Here is a 26014-nt window from a genome sequence, read left to right as displayed (position 1 = left end):
CTGAAGATGTCATGTGACTGCTTGTATAATCTAATATTCTGTGTAGTTGAACAGAGGCAGTTTTTGTTATGAAATATATCACTGTGGATTGGGCTGGGGTTACCACAATGATATAGCACAGGGACCTGTACAAAAAGAAAAAGAGGGAAAGAAGGTGACAAATGTTGGGAAAGAAAGGAGATGGGTGACTCTAATGATAAAGAAGAGAAGAACAACATTCTTCCTATATTTCCTTGTATCCTGGATACATAAAAGAGCTCATGAAGGTTGTAAAAGGTGGAAGAACGGGAGAAGTTGAAAGTTCTATACTCAAACAAGCTTTTTAAATTCACCGAACAATTCCATTAAGATTTTTTCCCTTTCCAGTTTTGCAAGTAAATCTATCTCTGGAACCTCTCATGGACTTTCACCCAGGGATAATTAGAACTAATGGCTTTTCATCACCTGTTTACTTTTGAACACCATGAGGAAAGAGTGAGTTATTGGAATAAGCCTTAGCACTGTGAGGAGAGCTAAGCTTATATTTGGACCAGGGACGACTCTCACAGTTGAACCAAGTAAGTGACATTTCTTTATTCCTAAAGCTTCATTGTAAATTAATTTGTGGGAGAACAAGGGAATTTAAAGGTTTGGGTTCACTGAAAGAATTTTCAGCTGCAATAATCTCTTGAATGCACTTGCTCTCCAGCCAGGCTTTCAAGCCAAACCCTCACCTTGGATCTGCTCAGGAAGCTTTCCCAGGAACATCTGGGCTGACTCTGCACAGCACCATTATTCCATGATCCCCAAACACCAGCAGGGCACTGCTTAGCCTGTGATAACTTATTCCCACTTTGGGCAGCACTCTGGCCCAAATTCACTGTCCAGTGTCCAATTCTCCAGCGGGCTTGCACTGACTGACTTGGGGCAGGAATGCAGAGCTCAGTGAGGAGCTCCCAGGATGAGGAGTTTTGAGACAGATCTGTAACTCCTGGTAGGAGAAGTTCTGGTTTGACACTGGCCCCACCACACTGAGAGTGTCCACAGGTAAGGCATTCCACTGCCCTGGGGACAGAGCAGGAAGGAGGTGAAATAGCCTTGGGCTTAAATTCTCACAAGTGCCTCACAGCCAAGAGCTCCTGGAATGAAAGACAATTGGCTGCCAAGTTGTGTGGGTTCTGAAAAGTGCAATGTGGGGAGTAGGGATTATAAGAAGCCCTAGTTATTCCCACCTTTCTTTGGAATTCTGTAGTGAACAATAAAGGTGCAGGTCACCCCAAGATTTTGAGGGAAATGTGAATGTTGGGGTGGCAGAAGGGTTTTTGATGATGGTCTCTGTGGTCCTGAAGTATCAGATGCATCTCTCAGGAATTGTTGCTTTGCTTTCAGAGGTCTGCATGTCTTTAAAGTGTGGCAACAATGTCTCATGTTATTTTACATCCCTAAAACCTCCTACTCTCCATCCAGAAAGACGTGGGACTGCTTTGGGTGCTGCACAATATCTCTCCATGTCTGTAGGATATGTTGCATGGGAATAAATGTGTATTTGGGAACAATCTCACTGCACTTCCAGTTCCAAAGGGACAAAGGAATATAAATTTACCATTCTGCAGAAAGACCTCTTCTTTCCTTGCTGTTCACTGTTTTTTTTTTTTTCCCAGCTAATGACAGGATACTTTCAGAGCTGCACAGAAACTCTGGAATTTTGTTTGGTAGTAAAAGGCATTGAACCTAAAGTATTAAAGTCCCTTTTGCGTTTGCTGAAATACTTAATGTTTTGAAGTCAAAGTTTCCAGGATGTCAGCAACCTCCCCCTTTTGTTCAAATAAATTTGAACATAAACATAAAAGATTAATCCCTTCCAGAAGCAAGCAGTGGTAGGAATTCATGACTGTATTGTCAGGGAATGCAGACAAATGAGACTAGTGTGACCATTCTGGGGTCAGATAAAGCAAATCTTCTGCTCTCTGAACTACAGTTGCACTGTGTACATTATTGCTTGCTGAAGATCCTGCCCAGGGAGCTATTGCAGAGAAGCAGCCTGGTTGGGTTCTGGCTGTTTGCAAAGCCTGGAGAGGAGACCACATGAAAAGCCTTTCAAGGTCTTCTCAGAGGACACAGAACTCACAGGACTGACAGGCTCTGGCCAATGCTTGGTAGAACAGCTGTGAAGGAAATGTTGGATTTCTGGTGGGTGTCTGGCTGCTGGAGGTGTGCACAGTGTATAGTTCTGCCTGTTTGATCAGGAGAGCTGACCCGTGAAGTTGTGGCAGAGCACGGTTTGTCTTTCACCTCAGTTCCTCAGCAGTGGCACAGGGCTGATGGGGAAAGGGTGTAAAATCAGAGCTCCTTGGTCAAACTTCCATCAGTACCCTGGGATGAACAAAATGTTCGAGCTGGGGGATCACTTGACCCACCTGCAAGGCAGACACCATGCAAAATGAAAAGCCTCATGCACCTCTCTTTCCCCAAGAGATCCCTCAGGATGCTCCTGTCAAAGCAGAAACGTCAATCTTGGTGGATGTGTCTGACAGCTTTTCATAAGCTGAACCATTTCTGGCAAGGAAGGCTGCTGGAGGATTCCTTTCAGTTCCATGGTTTTAGTCTAATTCAAATTACTAATCTGAGTTAAATCCTGACATTGGTTTTTCAGAGCACCCTTGATTCTCCACTTGTGACCTGACTTGGAGGCAAAGATATTTTGTTTAAAAAACAAGTCATGGTACCACAATGATTTGTGGGCAACTAAATTCTTTTGACACCAATAATTTTTTTGTGAGACAGATGGTGGTGAGTTTCAGCAATCTACTTTGTTATTTGTAGCTCTAATCCCAAGGAATAATGACATAAAAGACAGTAAATGAGAATGTTCAAATTAGTCACAGATGGAGTACGTGTGGATTTTGGGTCACACAGCACTCGAGAAAGCCTGAAGTGAAATCAATCCTGTCCAAACTTGCTTTTCTTTTCAGACATTTCAAACACTTCTGACCCTCAAGTCATTGTGATGAAATCAAAGAAACTGGATGAAGATGGCAGCTCTGGGAAAGCAGCTTGTTTGGCAAGGAACTCCACTGCAAAGAACATCAGATTGGAGATGCCCTCTCAGGAGGTGGTCTATGAACAGAGCCCATCCATTTTGACATCACAGGGGTTGTACAATGCAATTAAAGTGGTCAGGGTGACAAAAGACACAGAGGTGACCTGCACGGCCAAATTCGATGACCTCACGATAACAGCAGAGCCAGGTACAGTTTGGTGGCACAGCTGCCACTTATTTCTGGAGACAGTGGCCTGTGGGGCCTGGTGTTCTCCTTCTGGACAGCACTGCCCTGGGCAGCCAGCAGAAATAAGAAAGACATTTGGGATTTCAGCAGGGAGAGCAGAGAAGGAAGTTTCAAAGCATTTAAAAGAAATAGTTTTTCAACTGTTTAATTATTTTGAGATAGTTTTCTGGGGAGAAGTACAAAGACTCAATCTATTTTTTTAAAATGGGAATTTCCTTATGGCAGATTATTCAAGCCTATAGCAGGAAACCTCCTGCAGCACAGTCTGGAACGGCCCTTTCAATATTAACACAAAGTTAAAGATGGGGTGTGTTGTGAGGGTTTGTTAATTAAATGAATTGTTATATTTGGCATGTTTACTCTTTTAGTCCTGAAGGTCATTCAAATATTAAAACAAAACAATGCAGGAATTTTTCTGTCTCCTGCAACTGCATGAAGCACTTGTCTCCTCATATTAATTTCAGAATTTATCCTGACCAGCTGAGGCCCAGTCAGTACGTTCCTCTGATTTTCTATGAGAAATGTCATCTAAACATTTTTTATATCCTGTGTAAATGGTATATATAGTTTAAACTGCCTTTTCTTTATCATACTACAGTAGAGGAGGCTGAAGAACCAATAACAGGACTTGGGGAAGCAAACAGAACCAGAACAGAGTCAGGGCCCAGTGAGAGGGTTTGCAACAGCACAAACATCTCAGCACAAGGTGAGTTACCCAAACAGGATGTGAAGTTACATTGCTCTCTGTGGGATAAAGGCATGGAAATGTATTTTCTGCAGGGCAGAGGACTCGGAACACAACACATTCAGCACACACAGGCTGCTGTTCCAAGGTTGCTGTTCCAAGGTTGCTCCCCTGTTGTTGCCATGTTCTCTCTCAGCTGTTCTTTTGCTGCTCTTCCTTTCCCTGAAACTCTCACCTGTGGATTTTCCACTCTCTGCCAAGAACACAGCACCAAAACCTAGACCATGATCTCTCCCCTCTTTTCTGGTCACTGAGCAGATGCTGGAGGGCAGAGAGTGAACATGCTGTCCATGTCTGTGCTGGGTTTGAGAGTCCTGCTGGCAAAGAGCATCACCTTCAATGCCCTCATGAGCATCAAGTTGTTTCTTTTCTGAGGTAAGGGAGCTCACAGCTCTCAAACACCGGTTCAGAGGCCCAATTTCATTAAATGTACGTTAAACCTCCCTTTGCTCTTCCAGACATGGGGAATGAACCCAAAGAAGAGCAGGAAAGAACATGAACCAGCAGCACAAGGGGGCTGAACAAGCAGGGCCAGAGCGGCTGACAGAGACCAGCCAGGACACAAGGCAGAACCTTCCCCTGAAGACATGCAACACTCTGCACTCCTGCCTGGCCAGCTGATTTACACTCAAGAGTTTTAAGTGCTTTTGTTGTTTCCTCTCCTCTGAACACTGAGGACAGTGGATCTATCCTCATTCTCCTGCTAAGTAGCTGCCATTTGTAGCTTTGGATTTAGATAGATTTAGTAATAAAAATGTGTATTGCAGATAAGAACAGCTGTGTAGAATCTGAAGTGATTTCATTCAACTAGATAATGTTCATTTCTTGATTAAGCCTGTATTTCTTCTGCTAAATTTATTGCATGTGCATTTTAGGTTCCTGTAACAGTGACAAAAAAAATTGTGCGAGCACAATATGCTGTGTGTTTTCTGTGCTTTTTCTTCTGGCACTAGGATGGAACTTGCTGAAATCTAACTACCCTAAAAGCCCACTGGGATCGAAACACAGCTTTGATATTGCAGATTTCTTGTTGGCTGAATTTGTCTTTTGCAGACTTTGTGCAGGGAAATGTCTCTGGTACATTCAGGAGCTTCAGTGAGGAGAGTCCTTGCTGAAGGCACAAGGGAGGAAAATGCTCCTGTCAGCAGAGAAGAAACCCTGCTGCTGTTTTGCACTCAGGGACAGGAGGAAGGGGCCACCAGAAAATCATTTGGGGTGGTTTGATGGAGTGATAGTTTCCATAGCAACTTGGCTCTGGGCTAACAGAGCCCAGCCCACACCTTCCCCAGCTCATGCCCCTCTCACAGGCTACAGGCAGGATGCTGTGGTCACCATTTCTGACTCAGTCACACCAGGCAGCATCAACCCTCCCCTACTTTTGAAAACACAAGGTAACCACATCCTGAAGGGGAGAGAAGGCTTTGCTCCCCCTGCCTGAGCTCCTGCAGCCCTCAAGAGAGCCTCTGCACAGGCCACAGCAAGGGCTGCTGCACTGAGCTTGCTCAGCTCACACCCTCTGGCCTGGAGTGCTGAAAAGTCCTTTGAAAAGAAACTTCAGTTCCTTTTCCCCTGGGCAAAGGTGAACAAAACCCTTGACTAAAAGTATATAAAGAAATTTCAGCAAACATATAAAAACATCTCAGCAGATTGGGAGGAGCACAGAAGATACTAAAAAGATAATGATCATTAGTGAACATCAGCTCCAAACATCAGGCCTGGTGAGAACCAAAATAACATCGAATGTGTAGTGATCAATAAAACCCAAACACTACAACCTGTGGTATTTGGGACCAATGGTCTTTGAACCAATAAATTTCCCTAGGGTTTGACTGTAGAAGTACAAGAAAACTCTACTGAAAGCATTGTGCGATGGACAGATTTTCTCTGCACAACCCATGCAATGTGTGGATGAAATTATTTTGGTTGCATCTCCTAGCCAGAAGAAAGTAATGCCTTGATTCTCAAACACGGAGTGTGGTAGTTGACATCTGTCCTGCTGATCAAGTCAAAATGGTGAGAGCTCTCTCCAGTGGCAGACAACATTAAAAGCATGCTGAAAGAATAAAGCTTTCTCCAAGAGGTTACATGGGAAAACACAGCGAAGAATACCATGAGAATGGGCAGCACTAAGCACGTTTTTGTACCACTGAACCCTCCAGTTTTCTTATGTCACATTGAAAATGCAATGTAATAATCATAGTACTCCATCTGCTAGTTATAATCTGACGTATCTCTTATGTGCCACAAAATCCTATAAACTTCCTGACAAAATTAGATCTAACACAAACAGAAACGCAAAAAGTGTATGGTTAATTACCTGACTGTAAGGCAAGCTCTCATTCTCTCTTTGACTTATATTTCAGTCAGCAGATATGGTCTGAACTAAAGTAATAGGAACCTGATCTTCCCAGTGCAAAGGTATTCAGGACTGGGGAGTGCAAAGCTCCTGGGCATGTCTGTCTTTCCAAAGCATAACACTGAAAATAGATGTCAAATCTGGGATTTCTGTAGGGCGGGCCTTAGTTGATTCCTGGCTATGCCAAAGCCTCCCAGAATCAGAGAAATTCCTCTCTTGTGACCTGTATTGAAACATAACCGGCAAGGAGACAGAGTAGAGACACGCCAGCCCTCATTATATGGACACCTCTAACAGGCACTGTGCACACACAGTTTTATTTTGATGACAAATACTCTCTGGCCATGGGGTTCCAACTGCCTGGGAGCACTACTAGATCATCCTTGGGACAATACCTTTCTCTAACACTTGACAGGAGCCATCTCCAGAGGCTGAGAGTTTATGTCCTCTCCCCAATCCCCTTCTCAGTGCCCACAGCCCTGCACAATATCATCATGAGGAGCTCATATGGGAACAGACACAGGGTTAGGTCCCACAGCCACAGGAACAGCCCCAGCAGCATGGGCTGCATACCTGATAAAACTAATGCTGAGGTCAGATTGGTCTGCAGCCCACTTGGGGCAGATCTGTTCTTATCTCAACCCTTCACACTGGATGCCAAATGAGGCTGTTGGGATTTAGAAATGGAATTTCCCAATTTAGTGTTCTCACTGAGCCACTCCAAATCAAGCCGGAGGCTCTTTCACAGGATCACAAAATGTGTGAGTATGGAGAGGGCTTCACAGAAAGATGGGGACCAAGCAGGGTGAGAGACAGCCAGGAGGGCAGCAAGAGCTTCAAGCTGTGCTCCTGGTGCCCCACCTCTCCCCCTCAGTGCTGTCACAGGCAGAGGGAGGGACCAGCAGGGCCTGGGCCTGAGAGCAGTGCCAGAGGCCCAGGCAGGGCAGGTGTGGGCAGAGCTGTTGTGCAGGCGCAGAGAAGCTGCAGAGAGGCCACGGAGAGCGGGCCTGGCCATGTGGAGTGCCCTGTGCGTGGGCTTCTTGCCCATTGTAGGTAAGTGCAGGCAAGGGCTGCTGGCCCCGGGAGCTGAGCGTGGCCCTGGGCTCTGCAGGGCTCTGGGCAGCTGTGCTGAGCGCTTGCAGCCGCAGCTGTGCCCCGGCTCCAGCTGCCCAGCCATGCCTGTGGAGCACGGGGAGAGCAGCCCTGCTCCTCTGGTGCCTCTGAGCTGGGCACCTGCGTGCCAGCTGCCTGCTCTGCAGCCTGGGCACACGCAGGGCACCTCCCTGCTGCGCTCAGATCTCGGGGCCCAGCGCTTGGCCCTGGCACTGGACACTGCTCCTGGGGCACTGCGGCCCCTCTGGCACAGAGCAGCTGGGCCATGGCAGCACAGGGCACAGCCCCACTGCCTGCGACAGCCCTTTGGCTTTGCTCTGCTCACCCACAGCAGCTTCAGGGACAGGACAGTGGGTGCCTCACCATCCTGTCTTGGCAAGGACAAAGGGATTTATTGTCCCATGATGTAAATCCGTCCTGCTTCTTTGAGGAAAATCAGAAAATGCTTCCTGTCAGACTGGGAAAAGGAAGGAGCGAAATGAGGTGTATCATTCCTTGTGAGGTACTTGCTAGCTGCCTCCAGCTCTGCCCATCTGTGTCAGCTGGCTTCCAAGAGGAGGATTTGCCCTCCCATATGTCCAGTGCCACTCCAAAGCCCTGGCAGCATTGCTCTGTCCTTTGCTGCATCTTGGAATGACTGTGGCTCCTTCTTGCTCTGTGCAGCAGTCACTGGCCAGGTGGCCTTGGAGCAGCGCCCCAGGGAAGTGACCATGCGAGAGGGAGATGAATTCACCTTTCACTGCAGCATGAAGGGAGGTGATATGGACGAGTACTACATGAACTGGTACCGTCAGGGCCCACGGGGCTCTCTGCAATGGATTTACGAGGAAGAGGATGACTATGGAGCAGGTTTCAAAGACCGCTTTAGGGGAAGTGTGGAGAATCCCAGGACCACACTGCAGCTCCTGGCAGCAGAGCTAGGGGATGCAGCAACGTATTACTGTGGAGCAAGAATCAGAAGAACCACCCTGGAGCAGCTCTGCAGCAGAGTGAACCAAAAACCAGCAGATGGGGAAGACAGATCTCTCAGCATTTCCTTCTGGCAGCTGCTCCCCAGGGCTCTTGTCAGGCAATGGCAGGTGCAGGAAACCTCCCTCTGGCTGGGTGGCACTAAAAGGCACTGGAGGGAGGGCTGCTGGAAGGGCTGGTGCCATTGATGGTGCAGGAGGATCTGTGCTGGGACTGCAGAGGCTGCAGTTTGGGCGAGTGCAGGGTTAGTGCACCTTGCCAGAGCTCCTGTCCAGCACAGCCTCATTTCTGCTCTGCACCACTCCTTGCCTCTCAGCCCTTCTACCTTTCTACTTGTCTGGAGTAGAGACACCCCAGCCCTCATTAAGTGGACACCTCTAACAGGCATTGTGCACACACAGTTTTATTTTGATGAAAGTCTGTGCCCAGAGTAGTACCTGGGAGCACTACTAGATCATCCTTGGGACAGTATCTTTCTCTAACACTTGGCATGACACACCTCCAGAGGGTGAGAATTTCTGTCATGTTCCCAATCCCCTTCTCAGTGCCGACAGCCCTGCACAATATCATCATGGGAAGCTCATATGGGAACATAGTCAGGGTTAGGTCCCACAGGAAAAGCCTCAGCAGCATTGGCACCAATGGCTCCATACCTGATACAGCTAATGCTGAGATCAGATTGGTCTGCAGCCCACTCGGGGCAGATCTGTTCTTATCTCAACCCTTCATGGCTAGTACTGGATGCCAAATGAGGCTATTGGGGTTTCGGAATTATTTTCCAATTTGGCGGTCCCACTGAGCCACTCCAAATCAAGCCCGAGGCTCTTTCACAGGATCACAAAATGTGTGAGTATGGAGAGGGCTTCACAGAAAGATGGGGACCACGCAGGGTGAGAGACAGCCAGGGGGGCAGCAAGAGCTTCAAGCTGTGCTCCTGGTGCCCCACCTCTCCCCCTCAGTGCTGTCACAGGCAGAGGGAGGGACCAGCAGGGCCTGGGCCTGAGAGCAGTGCCAGAGGCCCAGGCAGGGCAGGTGTGGGCAGAGCTGTTGTGCAGGCGCAGAGAAGCTGCAGAGAGGCCACGGAGAGCGGGCCTGGCCATGTGGAGTGCCCTGTGCGTGGGCTTCTTGCCCATTGTAGGTAAGTGCAGGCAAGGGCTGCTGGCCCCGGGAGCTGAGCGTGGCCCTGGGCTCTGCAGGGCTCTGGGCAGCTGTGCTGAGCGCTTGCAGCCGCAGCTGTGCCCCGGCTCCAGCTGCCCAGCCATGCCTGTGGAGCACGGGGAGAGCAGCCCTGCTCCTCTGGTGCCTCTGAGCTGGGCACCTGCGTGCCAGCTGCCTGCTCTGCAGCCTGGGCACACGCAGGGCACCTCCCTGCTGCGCTCAGATCTCGGGGCCCAGCGCTTGGCCCTGGCACTGGACACTGCTCCTGGGGCACTGCGGCCCCTCTGGCACAGAGCAGCTGGGCCATGGCAGCACAGGGCACAGCCCCACTGCCTGCGACAGCCCTTTGGCTGTGCTCTGCTCACCCACAGCAGCTTCAGGGACAGGACAGTGGGTGCCTCACCATCCTCTCTTGGCAAGGACAAAGGGATTCATTGCCCCATGGTGTAAATCCTTCCTGCTTCTTTGAGGAAAATGAGAAAAAGGTTCCTGTGTGGCAGGGAAATGGAAGGAAGGAAATGTGGTGTCTTCTTCCTTGTGAGCCTTGCCAGCTGCCACCAGCTCTGCCCATCTGTGTCAGCTGGCTTCCAAGAGGAGGATTTTGTCCTGCCACAGGTCCAGTGCCAGTCCAAAGCCCCACCACCATTGCCCTGACCTTTGTTGAATCTTGCAGTGACTGTGGCTCATTCTTGCTCTGTGCAGCAGTCACTGGCCAGGTGACCGTGGAGCAGCAACCCAAGAGAGTAACCGTGCAAGAGGGAGATGAATTCACCTTTGAGTGCAGCTTGAAGGGAGGTGATATGGACGAGTACTACATGTACTGGTACCGTCAGGACCGATGGGGCTCTTTGGAATGGATTTACGTAGATGGTGCAGATTCCTACGGAGATGGTTTCCAAGATCACTTTAAGGGAAGTTGGGACAGTTCCCGGACGACACTGCAGCTTCTGGCAGCAACCCCAGACGATGCAGCAACGTATTACTGTGGAGCAGAACCACCCTGGAGCAGCTCTGCAGCAGAGTGAACCAAAAACAAGCAGATGGGGATGACAGATCTCTCAGCATTTCTTTCTGGCAGCTGCTGCCCAGGGCTGTTCTCAGGCAATGGCAGGTGCAGGAAACCTCCCTCTGGTTGGGTGGCACTAAAAGGCACTGGAGGGAGGGCCGCTGGAAGGGCTGGTGCCATTGATGGTGCAGGAGGATTTGTGCTGGGACCTGCAGAGGCTGCAGTTTGGGCAAGTGCCGGTTTAGTGCACATTGCCAGGGCTCCTGTCCAGCATGGCCTCATTTCTCCTCTGTGCCTTGCCTTGGTTCTCAGCCCTTTTTCTTCAGGGACAGTCAGCATGGTTTGAGAAGTGGGAATTGGGCTTAGCCACATTGACAGAATTCTACAATGAGACAAAGGGTCTTGCTGAGTGAGGAAACAGTGGATGTTGTGCACTCTTCATTCAGTTGAGCTCCCAGCACTGACTTCCCTGGAAACCTTCAGCACGAATCCTTTCATTATGGTCATGGTTCAGTGACATGGATTGTAGTTGGGTACATATTCATCTTCCTGGCCTCTCCTCCTGGGCTGTGGGAAATGAAATTCCTGTAGGCTGATCTGGCTGCGGAAGCCGGAGGTGAATAAAGCATTCAGGACCTCAGCCCAATCCCATACCCTCTGTCACCTGGTCCCCATCCCATTCAGCACTGGGCCCACGTTTTCCCAGCCTCGTTTGTCCATGCAGCCTCCTGGCACGTTGTCCTGACTCCTTGCTCACTGGGGAGGAATCCTCTTCAGCTCAGCACTGCTGGGACTGGGGACCAATGTGTCCCTGCTGGGCTCCCAAGCCCTGGAAGGACATGGACAGAGGGGAACAAATGCAGTGAAGGTCCATGAACACAAGGGAGGGAACAGCTGATATATAAGGAGAGCCTGGGAGATCTGGGTCCATTAAGTACAGACAAGAAATTGATGGCAGGGAAATGTGTCACATGAATCCCTTGCTGTCCTCCAGCACTGGCCTTTGGTTTGTGCAAGGGAGAAAGAAAGAGCTTTCTCTTTCCTCTACTCATCTTTTCCCAAGTGAATTTCCTTCCATCTACTCTGCCCAGGATTGCTGCCCCCACCAACGATCCATGGCCAGCAACAGACTTGTCCAGCTCCAGGAAGCAGCCAATAGACCACTGAAATGAGAATGCTTGTTCTTCCCCTTCTATCCAAAGTCATGCTTTTAGGGAAATGAATTAAAAATAACTTCCCTCGCTAAAATTGCTCTAAGCATTCTCCTGTAGCAAGGAACTTACAGGCAACAAAATGGAGAAAAAAATCCCTGAGAGAATGAAGAGGAAAAACCCTAACCTCCACCAACTGTTAAATTTGAAAAGATCCCTGGTTATTGCAGGAGGATTAGGAAAATGCTCCACAATTGCAGGCTACCACTAATTATATGATTAAGATAACAATCAAATTAAAAGCCAACTTCAGTCAACTATAACAACAGCAAATAGAATCAAATAAAGCACCATCAGCTGAACCAAAATAAATCCTGAACAATTGTTAAACATGGATCTGATTTTTCCTCTGGCATGCAAATAGGCTTTGAGGAGAGTAATGCTTGAAGGTCTAGAAGAATTAGAAAATATAGAATGAAAATAACTTGAAAATTTATAAGCTGCAGAGATACTTCCCAGAAAACCTTTCAAGTATTTAACCCAAACTCTCTTGTGTGCCAAAAAGCAAACCAGTAACCAGATCCTTTCTGTGAGGCACTTCTAACAACAATATTCCTTGCCAAAGTGTTCAAGCAATATTCTAGTTAGATGAACAATAACTGTCTCCTTTGCCAAAACAGGCTAGGTTAATTTTTTTTTATTTGTAGTGTAGAAAATCCCCTGGAACATTGTTAGATGTGCAGAAGCAGAGCAATGTAGAGGCACAGGAAAACAAAAGGCAGCACCACAAAGACATGAAAGAGGAGACATCACCTGGCACTGGAACTCCCCCCAGATGTTTTTGTAGAACTGTCTAGCACAGTGGTGGGCTACTTACCACAGTGACTGAAAACAACTGAACCACCACACAAAAACTGCCTCCCTCCCTTCTCTTGAAGGAGGAGAACATGGTGGCTTTACCTCATCTAATTTTCCTTAGAAAACTCTGTGCACATACACAAATCTGATTTACCAGAATTACTGAAACAGCACAACACCCCACCTAATTTTTCAAGACTAATTTCCTCACCATTCAACCTGAGATCTTGGCTCTTGCAAACAGGTCATTTCAGACATTTGATCATCGCGGTCAGTTGAACAACTTGACAGGAACCTTCTGTATTTACCAGTTATGAGTTTATTCAGGAGCCCTTTGTTCATCATTTTGGACATCTGACACAAAGCTTGACTTACTGCTTTGTCAAGAGGAACCATTCTTGAGGCTCAAAGAGCTAATCTCTGAATGTGAGCAGCTCTCCTTCTCTGTCCATGACCATAACCCATGGGATTCCTCCCAGAAGAGCCCAAATTCTGCTCTCCTGAAGCCCAGGGCTCCAGTCCTGTTTTTGCATTGCTCTCTTCTTCCAGCATCCTGAGCTCAAACAGTGCATGGTCACTGCAGCCAAAGCTGCCCCAGCACCAATTCTTCCTCAGTGGCACACAGAGGTCTGGCTCACCAGCCATTTGTGTTAGTAAGTTCACATCAGAACATGTCAGAAAACTCCTGACTCTGTGTGCCCAGCTGTGCTGTCCTGCCATCAGACACCTGACACACTTTAAGCACCCCATGAAGACCAGAGCCCAGGGATGTCCCATTTGTCCCACAAAAGCCTCACCTATTTTTTCCCATTCCTCTCATGTTTTCTACCCATATTTCTGCTTTGGGAATGGCCTAAATTCCCTATGCATTCATGGTTTTGTCTTTGTGTTCAGAATGGTCACTGCCTCCCCTTGCTCAGGAAGTATCGCAATGGGTGAGGGGCAGCAGGGATTCCCTGAGAGTTGGGGGCCAGGGGCTGCTGCTTCCTTCCAGAGGGGCTGCTCAACTCAGGAGCCACAGGGTAAGCGCATCTGACTGGAGTCACTGTTGCCCTGTGCTTTTTGCCTGTTATTCTTTCTTGCTTTTCTTTTGGCACTTTGAGTAGGGATTGCCAGGTTGATTCTCTGGTTCTCTGTCATTTGAGAGCCCAGAGCCTGTGTGTGCTACACCAGAAGCAGGGAGGAAGGATCACACTGGGCCACACCCTCTGCTGATCCCAGGATCAGCCATTGCCAGTGAGCTGTCCAAAGGAGCAATCCCCCACCCAGCCCTGCAGTTGTCTGCCACTGCTGCAGGGATTTTTGCGACACTGTAACTTGACACCCCTTGTCTGCCCAGACACCCGTGACTCCTGCCACAGCTTCAGAGTTTTCCCTAGACTGGGTTTACCACTGTGAATGTTCTCACATCTGCCGTTGAAGCCTGCTGCTCCAAGCTTCCTGACAGAGCTGGTTTCGGTACCAGGAGGGGCACCAGGACTGGGTGCTCCTGTGGGATTGTACAGGGAGCCCCTTCTTCATCTCTCCTGCCTGCCCACCCACCATTACCCACATGCAGAGAGGCGGCCAAGTTCGCGCCACAGCGCCCCCTGCTGGCGCGGGGGGAATCACCGCACCCGCCCTGCCCGGCCGGGAGCCAGCAGCGCCCCTGCTGGCTGTGCCCAGAACTGCACCAAAGGGGAAAGCCCCTGCAGCCGAGAGAGGCAAGGGCTGGGTGTGTGGGTCTGTTTGGTGCTGCTGCTGTTGTTTGCTAGTTTGGATTGTTATACATACACATACTAGTATAGAACTGTTATTCATCTTCCCATATCTTCCCTTGAAAGCCCCTTTATTTCAAAGTTATATTAATATGGAGGGCAGGGGATCATATTCTCCATTCCAAGAGAGGTTCCTGCCTTCCTTGGCAGACATCTGTCTTTCATACGAGGACAGCCACCATCACGTATGTTAGGCAGCACTCTCAGCATATGGAACAGCCGCAGACACACTCAGAATACATTTATTTCCATGACCTTGCTAACCTAGGGGAATCCCTGAGCAACAGCCAGGCAGAGGCAAGGAGAGACACTGGCATGTAAACTTGGTTCATGTTAGAGTATCACTGGATGCAGTTCACCCTCGGCTGTCAAGGGTAATTCCCAGCTGGAAGGTCACTTCAGCAATTTACGACCCTTCTGCATCCTCTGCTTTTAATTCGTTCCTTCCAAGATCCTCAGGGTCAGCCTGCTACATTCCAGAACTCCGTTCACACTATCACTAGTACCTACAAGGGGAGTACTAGGGGGATTAGACTGCATTGTAAGAAATGCCCTGAAAAAACACCAGAGGTACTGATTATTTTTCTGCTTTCTATCCACCTAAACTCTATCACACCTTTCATAGGTGTCATGTAATACCCACGTTCTCATTTACAACTCAAACTCTCTTTTATTTTTTGAGATCCTGCCTTGAAAGCCATGTGGTGTTTCTTTATGTGGTGCGTTGGGTCCTAAACCACTGAAGATGTCATGTGACTGCTTGTATAATCTAATATTCTGTGTAGTGGAACAGAGACAGTTGTTGTTATGAAATATATCACTGTGCTTTGGGGTACGGGTACCACAATGATATAAACAGCATAGGAACCTGTACAAAAACAAAAAGAGGGAAAGAAGGTGACAAATGTTGAGAAAGAAAGGTGACAGGTGACTCTACGGATTAAGAAGAGAAGAACAACATTCTTCCTATATTTCCTTGTATCCTGGATACATAAAAGAGCTCATGAAGGTCGTAAAAGGTGGAAGAAAGGGAGAAGTTGAAAGTTCTATACTCAATCAAGCCTTTTGAAATCACTGAACAATTCAATTAACCTTTATTCCTTTTCCAGTTTTGGAAGTAAGTGGACCTCTGGATCCTACCATGGAGTTTCACCCATGGATAATTAGGACTAATGGCTTTTCATCACCTGCTTTTACAACACTTTTGAGCACCATGAGGAAAGAGTGAGTTATTGGAATAAGTCTTTGCACTGTGAGGACAGAGAAGCTTATATTTGGACCAGGGACGACTCTCACAGTTGAACCAAGTAAGTGACATTTCCTTATTCCTAAAACTTCACTGTAAATTAATGTGTGGGAGAACAAGGGAATTTAAAGGTTTGAGTTGACTGAAAGAATTTTCAGCTGCAATAATCCCTTGAATGCACTCGCTCTCCAGCCGGGCTTTCGAGCCAAACCCTCAGCTTGGATCTGCTGAGGAAGGTTTCCCAGGAACAACTGGGCTGACTCTGCACAGCACCATTATTCCATGATCCCCAAACACCAGCAGGGCACTGCTTAGCCTATGATAACTTATTCCCACTTTGGGCAGCACTCTGGCCCACATTTACTGTCCAGTGTCCAATTCTCCAGCAGGCTTGCACTGACTGACTTGGGGCAGGAATGCAGAGCTCAGTGAGGAGCTCCCAGGATGAGGAGTTTTGAGACAGATCTGTAACTCCTGGTTGGAGAAGTTCTGGTTTGACACTGGCACCACCACGCTGAGAGTGTCCCCAGGCAAGGCATTCCACTGCCCTGGGGACAGAGCAGGAAGGAGGTGAAATAGCCTTGGGCTTAAATTCTCACAAGTGCCTCATAGCCAAGAGCTCCTGGAATGAAAGAAAATTGGCTCCAGGTTGTGTGGGTTCTGAAAAGACCAATGTGGGGAGTAGGGATTGTAAGAGGACTGACTTATTCCTATCTTTCTTTGGAGTTCTGTGATGAGCAATAAAGGTACAGGTCACCCCAGTCTTTTCTAGGGAAATGTGAATGTTGGGGTGCTAGAGGGGTTTTTGATATTGGTCTCTGTGGTCCTGAAGTATCAGATGCATCTCTCAGGAATTGTTGTTTTGCTTTTAGAAGTCTGCATAACTTTAAAGTGCCAAAAGAATATCCCACGTTATTTTACATCCTTAAAACCTCCTACTCTCCCTCCAGGAAGACGTGGGACTGCCTTGGGTGCTGCCCAATATCTCTCCATGTCTGTCGGATATGTTGCATGGGAATAAATGTGTTTGGGAACAATCTCACTGCACTTCCAGTTCCAAAGGGAGAAAGCCATGTAAATATACCATTCTGCAGAAAGACCTCTTCTTTCCACGCTATTCAATGTTTTTCTTTTTCTAGCTAATACCAGGATACTTTCAGAGCTTCACAGAAACTCTGGAATTTTGTTTGGTAGTAAAATACAGTGAACCTAAAGCATCAAAGTCCCTTTTGAGTCTGTTGAAATACTTAAAGTGTTGAAGTCAAAGTTTCCAGGATGTCAGCAACCTCCCCCTTTTGTTCAAATAAATTTAAACATAAACATAAAAGATTAAGCCTCTCCCAGGAGCAAGCAGTGGTAGGAATTCATGGCTGTACTGTCAGGGAATGCAAACTAGTGGGACGAGTGCGACCATTTTGGGGTCAGATAAAACAAATCTTCTGCTCTAATCAACTACAGTTGCACTGTCTGCGTTATTGCTTGCTGAAGATGCTGCCCAGGGAACTATTGCAGAGAAGCAGCCTGATTGTGTTCTGGCTGTTTGCAAAGCCTGGAGGGGAGACCACATGAAAGGCCCTTCTCAGAGAAGGTCTTCTCAGAGAACACAGAACTCACAGGACTGACAGGCTCTGGCCAAAGCTTGGTAGAACACCGGGGAAGGAAGTGTTGGATTTCTGGTGGGTGTCTGGCTGCTGGAGGTGTGCACAGTGTGTAGTTCTGCCTGTTTGATCAGGAGAGCTGACCCATGATGTTGTGGCACAGCACGGTTTGTCTTTCACCTCAGTTCCTCAGCAGTGGCACAGGGCTGATAGGGAAAGGGTGTAAAATCAGAGCTCCTTGATCAGACTTCCATCAGTACCCTGGGATGAACAAAATGTTACAGCTGGGGGATCTCTTGACCCACCTGCAAGGCAGACACCATGCAAAATGAAAAGCCTCATGCACCTCTCTTTAGCCAAGAGACCCCTCAGGATGCTCCTGTCAAAGCAGACACGTCCATCGTTGTGGATGTGTCAGACAGCTTTTCATAAGCTGAGCCCTTTCTGGCAAGGAATGCTGCTGGAGGATTCCTTTCAGTTCCATGGTTTTACTCTAATTCAAGTTACTAATGTGAATTAAAGCATTGCATTTGTTTTTGAGATCATCCTCGTTTCTCCACTTGTGACCTGTCATAGAAAAGGATATTTTCTCTAATAAAAAAATTATGGTATCACATTGAATTTTTTGGCGACTAAATTTTTTTTCACACCAATAGTTTTTTGTGAGACAGCTGGTGGTGAGTTTCAGCAATCTTCTTTTGTTACTTGTACCTCTAATGACAAGGAATAATGACATAAAAGAGAGTAAATGAGAATGTTCAAATTAGTCACAGATGGAGTACATGACAATTTTTGGCCACTGAGCACCTGGGCAAGCCTGCAGTAAAATCAATCCTGTCCAAACCTTGCTTTTCTTTTCAGACATTTCAAACACTTCTGATCCTCAAGTCATTGTGATGAAATCAAACAAACTGGAAGAAGGTGGCAGCTCTGGGAAAGCAGCTTGTTTGGCAAGGAACTTTGCTACAAAGAACATCAGATTGGAGATGCCCTCTCAGGAGGTGGTCTATGAACAGAGCCCATCCATTTTGACGTCACAGGGGTTGTACAATGCAATTAAAGTGGTCAGGGTGACAAAAGACACAGAGGTGACCTGCACGGCCAAATTCGATGACCTCACGATAACAGCAGAGCCAGGTACAGTTTGGTGGCACAGCTGCCACTTATTTCTGGAGACAGTGGCCTGTGGGGCCTGGTGTTCTCCTTCTGGACAGCACTGCCCTGGGCAGCCAGCAGAAATAAGAAAGACATTTGGGATTTCAGCAGGGAGAGCAGGGAAAGATGTTTCAAAGCATTTAAAAGAAATGGTTATTCAACGATTTAAATATTTTGAGATACTTTTCTGGGGAGAAGTAGAAAGACACAATCTATTTATTTAAAATGGGAATTTCCTTATGACGGATTTTTCAAGCCTATAGCAGGAAACCTCCTGCATCACAATCTGGAACAGCCCTTTGAATACCAACACAAAGTTAAAGGAGGGGTGTGTTGTGAGGGTTTTTTAATTAAATGAATTGTTATATTTGGTGCGATAGCTTTTTTAGTCCTGAAGGTCATTCAAATAGTAAAACAAAACAATGCAGGAATTCTACTGTCTCCTGCAACTGCATGGAGCATTGTCTCCTCATATTAATGTCAGAATTATTCCTGACCTGCTGAAGCCCCGTCAGTATGTTCCTCTGATTTTCTATGAGAAATGCCACCTAAACATTTTTTATACCCTGTATAAATTGTGTATATAGTTTAAATTGTCTTTTCTTTGTCGTATTACAGAAGAGGAGGCTGAAGAACCAATAACAGGATTTGGGGAACCAAACAGAACCAGAACAGAGTCAGGGCCCAGTGAGAGTGTTTGCAACAGCACAAACATCTCAGCACAAGGTGAGTTACCCCAACAGGATGTGAAGTTGCATTGCTCTCTGGGGGATAAAGGCATGGAAATGTATTGTCTCCAGGGCAGAGGACTCAGAACACAACACATTCAGCACAGACAAGCTGCTCTTCAAGGTTGCTCCCCTGTTGTTGCCATGTTCTCTCAGCTGTTCCTTTGCTGCTCTTCCTTTCCCTGAAACTCTCACCTGTGGATTTTCCACTTTCGGCCAAGATCACAGCACCAAAACCCAGACCATGATGTCTCCCCTCTTTTCTGGTCACTGAGCAGATGCTGGAGGGCAGAGAGTGAACATGCTGTCCATGGCTGTGCTGGGTTTGAGAGTCCTGCTGGCAAAGAGCATCGCCTTCAATGCCCTCATGAGCATCAAGTTGTTTCTTTTCTGAGGTAAGGGAGCTCACAGCTCTCAATCACTGGTTCAGAGGCCCAATTTCATTAAATGTACTTAAAACCTCCCTTTGCTCTTCCAGACATGAGGAATGAACCCAAAGAAGAGCAGGAAAGAACATGAACCAGCAGCAAAAGGGGGCTGAACAAGCAGGGCCAGAGCTGCTGACAGAGACCAGCCAGGACACAAGGCAGCACCTTCCCCTGAAGACATGCAACACTCTGCACTCCTGCCTGGCCAGCTGATTTACACTCAAGAGTTTTAAGTGCTTTTGCTGTTTCCTCTCCTCTGAACACTGAGGACAGTGGATTTATCCTCATCCTCCTGCTAAGCAGATCCCTCCACGCTTCTGCCATTTGCACACCAGTGTCCAACCTGCTTCAGTAGCTTTGAAAACTCCAGTACTCACTGCAGATAGATGGCCTTTGAAAAGCACCTTTCCCAGGCATGTTGTGTTACTGCCTGTGGAACTGGAGCAGCACTGCTGAGGGAATTCCAGCCCAGGAGCTGCCATTTGTAGGTTTGGGTTTTAGATAATTTCAATACCCAAAGTGTGTATTGCAGATAAGAAGAGCTGTGTAGAATCTGAAGTGATTTCATTCAACTAGATGATGTTCATTTGTTTATTAAGTCTGTATTTCTTCTGCTGCATTTATTGCATGTGCATTTTAGGTTCCTGTATCGTGACAAAAATAAAGTTGTGCGAGCACAAAATGCCGTGGGTTTTCTGTGCTTTTTCTTCTGGCACTAGGATGGAACTTGCTGAAATCTAACTACCCTAAAGCCCACTGGGATCAAAACACAGCTTTTATATTGCCGATTTACTGTTGGTCAATTTGTCTTTTGCAGACTTTGTGCATGGAAATGTCTCTGGCACATTCAGGAGCCTCAGTGAGGAGAGTCCTTGCAGAAGGCACAAGGGAGGAAAATGCTCCTGTCAGCAGAGAAGAAACCCTGCTGCTGTTTTGCACTCAGGGACAGGATGAAGGGGCCACCAGAAAATAATCTGGGGTGGTTTGATGGATTGATAGTTTCCATAGAAACTTGGCTCTGGGCTAACAGAGCCCAGCCCACACCTTCCCCAGCTCATGCCCCTCTCACAGGCTACAGGCAGGATGCTGTGGTCACCATTTCTGACTCAGTCACACCAGGCAGCATCAACCCTCCCCTGCTTTTGAAAATACAAGGTAACCACATCCTGAAGGGGAGAGAAGGCTTTGCTCCCCCTGCCTGAGCTCCTGCAGCCCTCAAGAGAGCCTCTGCACAGGCCACAGCAAGGGCTGCTGCACTGAGCTTGCTCAACTCACACCCTCAGGCCTGGAGTGCTGAAAAGTCCTTTGAAAAGTAACTTCAGTTCCTTTTTCCCTGGTCAAAGGTGAACAAAACCCTTGACTAAAAGTATATAAAGAAATTTCAGCAGACATATAAAAACATCTCAGCAGACTGGGAGCTGCACAGAAGATACACAAAAGATAACGACCATCAATCAACATCAGCTCCAAACATCAGCCCTGGCATGGTCAGAGACACCTGGTCTGGGAAAAGATCGATGAGAGAATCAAGATTGAGAACCAAAATAACATCAAAGGTGTAGTGATCAATAAAATACCAAACACTACAAACTGTGGAACTTGGCAGCAATGAGCATTGAACTAATGAATTTCCCTGGGTTTTGACTGGAGAAGCACAAGAAAACTCCAGTGAAAACATTGTGGGATAGAAGGATTTTCTCTGCACAACCTGTGGAATGTGTGGATGAAATTATTTTGGTTGCATCTCCTAGCCAGAATAAAGTAATGCCTTGATTCTCAAACACGGAGTGTGGTAGGTGACATCTGTCCTTCTGATCAAGTCAAAATGGTGAGAGCTCTCTCCAGTGGCAGACAACATTAAAAGCATGCTGAAATAAAGCTTTCTCCAAGAGGTTACATGGGAAAACACAGTGATGAACACAATGAGAATGGGCACCACTAAACACCATTTTGTACCACTGAACCCTCCAGTTTTCTTATACCACATTAAAAATGCAATGTAATAATCATATTCCTGCATCTTCTAGGCATAATCTGACCTATCTATTTTGTGCCCAAAAATCCTATGAACATCCTGAAAAAATTAGATCTAACATAAACAGAAACTCAAAAAGAGTATGGTTAATTACCTCACTGTAAGGCAATTTCTCTTTCTCTCTTTGCCTCATATTTCAGTCAGCAGATATGGTCTGAACTGAAGTAATAGGAACCTGATCTTCCCCCTGCAAAACTATTCAGGACTGGGGAGTGCAAATCTCCTGGGCATGTCTGTCTTTCCAAAGGAAAGCTTTGAAAATAGATGTCAAATCTGGGATTTCTGTAGATGAGGGAGTTAGTTGATTCCTATCTATGCCAAAGCCTCTGACAACCAGGCAAATTACACTTTCGTGACCTGTACTGAAACATAACCTGCAATGAGACAGAGTAGAGACAGCCCAGCACTCATTAAGTGGACACATCTAACAGGCACTGTGCACACACTGTTTTATTATGATGACAAATACTCTCTAGCCATGGGATTCCAACTGCCTGGGAGCACTGCTAGATCATCCCAAGTATCTCTCTCTAACACTTGACAGGAAGTACCTCCAGAGCCTGAGAGTTTCTGTCCTCTCCCCAGTCCCCTTCTCAGTGCCCACAGCCCTGCAAAATATCATCATGGGAAGTTCATATGGGCACATCCACAGGGTTAGGTTCCACAGCCACAAGAACAGGCCCAACAGCATTGGCACCAGTGGCTCCATAACTGATACAGCTAATGCTGAGATCAGTTTGGGCACTCTGGGCAGATCTGTTCTTATCTCAACACTTCATGCCCCACACTGGATGCCAAATGAGGCTGTTGTGGTTTAGGAATGGAATTTCCCAATTTATTGCTCCCACTGAGCCACTCCAAATCAAGCCCGAGGCTCTTTCACAGGATCACACAAAGTGTGACTGTGGAGAGAGTTTCACAGAAAGATGGGGACCACGCAGGGTGAGAGACAGCCAGGAGGGCAGCAAAAGCTTCAAGCTGTGCTCCTGGTGCCCCACCTCTCCCCCTCAGTGCTGTCACAGGCAGAGGGAGGGACCAGCAGGGCCTGGGCCTGAGAGCAGTGCCAGAGGCCCAGGCAGGGCAGGTGTGGGCAGAGCTGTTGTGCAGGCGCAGAGAAGCTGCAGAGAGGCCACGGAGAGCGGGCCTGGCCATGTGGAGTGCCCTGTGCGTGGGCTTCTTGCCCATTGTAGGTAAGTGCAGGCAAGGGCTGCTGGCCCCGGGAGCTGAGCGTGGCCCTGGGCTCTGCAGGGCTCTGGGCAGCTGTGCTGAGCGCTTGCAGCCGCAGCTGTGCCCCGGCTCCAGCTGCCCAGCCATGCCTGTGGAGCACGGGGAGAGCAGCCCTGCTCCTCTGGTGCCTCTGAGCTGGGCACCTGCGTGCCAGCTGCCTGCTCTGCAGCCTGGGCACACGCAGGGCACCTCCCTGCTGCACTCAGATCTCGGGGTCCAGCGCTTGGCCCTGGCACTGGACACTGCTCCTGGGGCACTGCGGCCCCTCTGGCACAGAGCAGCTGGGCCATGGCAGCACAGGGCACAGCCCCACTGCCTGCGACAGCCCTTTGGCTGTGCTCTGCTCACCCACAGCAGCTTCAGGGACAGGACAGTGGGTGCCTCACCATCCTGTCTTGGCAAGGACAAAGGGATTCATTGCCCCATGGTGTAAATCCTTCCTACTTCTTTGAGGAAAATCAGAAAAAGCTTCCTCTGTGACTGGGAAAAGGAAGGAGGGAAATGATTTGTCTCCTTCCCTGTGATTCTTGCTAGCTGCCACCAGCTCTTCCCATTTGTCTCAGCTGGCTTCCAAGAGAAGAATTTTGTCCTCACACATGTCCAGTGCCAGTCCAAAGGCCCACCAGCGCTGCCCTGACCTTTGCTGGACCTTGCAGTGACTGTGGCTCATTCTTGCTCTCTGCAGCAGTCACTGGCCAGGTGACCTTGGAGCAGCAGCCCAGGGAAGTGACCGTGCGAGAGGGAGAGGAATTCACATTTGAGTGCAGCATGAAGGTACACTCTGTGGGGAGCTACTACATGTACTGGTACCGTCAGGGCCCACAGCGCATGGAACGGATTTGCATGTACAATTTTGTCTTTGAAAATTTCCAAGGTCGCTTTGAGGCAAGAGTAGAGGGCTCCCATGACAGATTGCCACTGCAGATCCTGGCATCAGAGCTAGGGGATGCAGCAACGTATTACTGTGGAGCAGCACCACCCTGGAGCAGCTCTGCAGCAGAGTGAACCAAAAACCAGCAGCTGGGGAAGACAGATCTCTCAGCATTTCTTTCTGGCAGCTGCTTCCCAGGGCTCTTGTCAGGCAATGGCAGGGCAGGAAACCTCCCTCTGGCTGGGTGGCACTAAAAGGCATTGGAGGGAGGGCTGCTGGAAGGGCTGGTGCCATTGACTGTGCAGGAGGATCTGTGCTGGGAACTGCAGAGCCTGCAGTTTTGGCAAGTGCAGTGTCTGTGCACCTTCCCAGGGCTCCTGTCCAGCACGGTCTCATTTCTCCTCTGTGCCTTGCCTTGGTTCTCAGCCCTTTTTCTTCAGGGACAGTCAGCATGGTTTGAGAAGTGGGAATTGGGCTTAGCCACATTGACACCATTCTACAGTGAGACAAAGGGTCTTGCTGAGTGAGGAAACACTGGATGTTGTGCATTCTTCATTCAGGTGAGCTCCCAGCACTGACTTCCCTGGAAACCTTCTGCACAAATCCTTTCATTATGGTCATGGTTCAGTGACATGGATTGTAGTTGGGTACATATTCCTCCTCCTGGTCTCTCCTCCTGGGCTGTGGGAAATGAAATTGCTGTAGGCTGATCTGGCTGCTGAAGCCTGAGGTGAATAAAGCATTCAGGACCTCAGCCCTGTCCCATACCCTCTGTCACCTTGTCCCCATCCCATTCAGCACTGGGCCCACGTTTTCCCAGCCTCGTTTGTCCGTGCAGCCTCCTGGCTTGTTGTCCTGACTCCTTGCTCACTGGGGAGGAATCCTCTTCAGCTCAGCACTGCTGGGACCGGGGACCAATGTGTCCCCTTTTTGGCTCCCAAGCCTGGGAAGGACATGGACAGAGGGGAACAAATGCAGTGAAGGGCCATGAATACACAGCAGGGAACACATGACCTATAACGAGAGCCTTGGAGATCTGGGTTGCTTCAGCGTGGAGATTAAAATGTTGAGGGGGATCTGGCACTAAGTTGAAATACCTGAGACTCTGTAAGTTCCATTCTTGAGGACATTCAAGGAGAAGGCTGTGGGCACCTCCTGCCCCTGTCCCCATCATGCAGCTCAGCCCCACACAGCTGCTCACTCAGTCCCTCTCACTGTCATGGGGGAGAGAAACAAAAGTGTGGAGTTAGAAAATGTGTGTTTTGACAGAAAGAGAGTTAAGAAGTCATGGGAAAACCAACACACAAAAACCAAACAACATCTAGAATTAATTCCTGACATCCCACTGGCACAGTGGAGCCACAGTGCTGGTTCCTCTTCTGCTCCCCTTTGCTTATGCCCATTCTGCTCTCCAGAAAGAACAGCATCAGGTCTGATGACCACACAGAGCCTTTATGAGGGAGCTTGGCAGCCTGTAACTGTGTCTGCAGCCTTACAGAACAACAACACACCCAAGGTTCTGATAGAACACACGCCACAGAAACAGGAAAGAACACAAATACAGAAAACAAACCCATGCAGAATAGCTCTCCTCATTCCTCTGTATGCCTCTTGTTTCCCCAGCCCTAATTTTCTTTGTACCATTTGCAGGTTTCCCTGGTTCCTTTTCAGCTTTGAAATTGCAGCCTGAAGAGTACACAGGGTTGTCCTCAACACCCCTGTAGCACAAGTTATTTCTGGAAGTCCTCAGTGACAAAAGGTGTGAATGTCAAGAGGTAACTGCAATACTGTCCTGCTTAGAAGAAAGAGCAGTGACTGAGACTGGCAGCTCTGACCTCAGGTCTGGTTTGTCCTGATCATCCAACTCCAGGCAGCTCTTCCCAGCTCAGAATACCCCAAAACAAGGGAAAATTGGTAGATGATTTAACATTCAATGAAACCAGAGACTGAACTATGTCCAGTAGTGGAAGCAGTCTGAATTCCAGAGAAATTCCAGCCTCTACATGGGGCCTGACTTTCAAACGATGAACTTCCCTGCACTACTGACCACTCGTCTGCACCACCTGCATGACACCAGGGTGTAAGGATCCAGCACAGGACAAGCGCTCAGGGATCATGCGAGCAAGAATCACTGGACACATCTGACCTGCATTTCTCTGCAGCAGGATTTGCCATGGACTAGGTGACAGCACAGTTGTGTGCTTAGCTAAAGTATAAAAAAATAAATTCCTTTCTTGACTGTATGATCAGCATCCTTGTGTCCATGCTCAGGTGAAAAACAACTCACACGACAAACTGGGGAGTCAGGATGTGCCCCCAGTAGCCGAGCGTGGTTTCAGCAGTGTGG

General features: G+C 48.1%; 1 protein-coding gene across 1 annotated transcript in view; it reads left to right on the top strand.

Moving 5' to 3' along the window:
• The window catches only part of LOC131094071 (M1-specific T cell receptor alpha chain-like), a 244243-nt gene that overhangs the window by 104226 nt on the left and 114003 nt on the right, over nucleotides 1–26014 (top strand). The window lies entirely within an intron of this gene.

This window comes from Melospiza georgiana, chromosome 28, assembly GCF_028018845.1.
Source record: "Melospiza georgiana isolate bMelGeo1 chromosome 28, bMelGeo1.pri, whole genome shotgun sequence".
Classification (NCBI taxonomy): Eukaryota; Metazoa; Chordata; class Aves; order Passeriformes; family Passerellidae; genus Melospiza; species Melospiza georgiana.
Note: the sequence above shows the minus strand (reverse complement) of the source record. Positions and strands in the feature narration are given on the sequence as shown.